This window comes from Cyprinodon variegatus, unplaced genomic scaffold, assembly GCF_000732505.1.
Source record: "Cyprinodon variegatus isolate N-32 unplaced genomic scaffold, C_variegatus-1.0 Scaffold1585, whole genome shotgun sequence".
Classification (NCBI taxonomy): Eukaryota; Metazoa; Chordata; class Actinopteri; order Cyprinodontiformes; family Cyprinodontidae; genus Cyprinodon; species Cyprinodon variegatus.
Window position 1 is genome coordinate 25449 of NW_015152038.1, and position 1289 is coordinate 26737.

The following is a 1289-nucleotide window of genomic DNA, read 5'->3' on the forward strand; positions in this document are numbered from 1 at the left end:
ACCTGGCCAGCCGCGCGGGTTTGTTGCATTCATATGCTAATTAGGGCCATACAGCTGATCGCTCTCCACATACGTCAGAGTCCGTTTCCGACAATTTGTGGCACGACAAACGCGGACAAGCACGGGTTGCAAATTGTCGGAAACTGACGAAAATCAGGCAGATCTGCGGGAGTTTACGGGGGTTTACGGGGACGAAAATCTCACTTTTCATGCAGTGAGCACCCTGGCATAGGCCTTTCTGGGGAGGCTGAGAAGTGTGATTCCCCGATAGTTGGAACACACCCTCCGGTCCCCCTTCTTCTGGAGGGGAACCACCACCCCATTTTGACAATCTAGGGGGACAGTCCCCAACCTCCACGCGATGTTGAAGAGACGTGTCAACCATGACAGCCTGACAACATCCAGAGCTCTAAGATACTCAGGACAGATCTCATCCACCCCCGAAGCCTTGCCACCGTAGAGTTTTTTGACCAACTCGGTGACTTCAGCCTGGGTGATGAACGAATACAAGCACCCCGTCTCTTCTTCCCCACGGAATGCGTGTCTGTCGGGTTGAGGAGATCCTCAAAGTATTACTTCCACCGCCCGACAATATCCTCCTTCAAGGTCAGCAGCTCCCCACTCCCACTGAAAATATTCATATAAATCATAAAATATCAAAATATCCCTTAATGCATTCCTAATATTTGGATTCAATATAAAAAGAGATTAGAAAATGGGAAAGGAAGGTGAAAAGATATTTCTATATAATCTACATCAAAACAGGCCATGAATCAATATAAATTTTTAGCATTAATCAGCCATAGAATGTCTATAAAAAGATTTTATCAAATAATAAAATACTGCAGATATATATCCTAGAGTTATTAGTGAAAAAGAGGAACAAAACATCTTTCTACTGAACATAGATGGTGACAGAAGCTCTAAATAACAGGAAATCCCAAACCTTTTGGATTCAGTTTTTGTTCCTCTTAGATCTTTTTGTAGTACTTCATCAACTTGTTCTCCAATCAGCTTTTAAATTACTTTTTAAATAAATCATTTTATAGCATTTTCTGTATTTCTATTTCTGGCTAATAAATTGGAGAACTGTGATTATCAACAGATAATTCAGAAATATTTCTTATCTTATGTTACTTAAAGGAATAGTACACCCAAAACATGATTAGCCTTCATTTTCTACTCACCCCCATGCTGAACAACACCCTGGGGTACTTTTTTGATATCTCAAATGCATCTGGAGATCTGGGAGGCTTCTTGCTGTCTGCTGACATTCAAATAATGGAGGT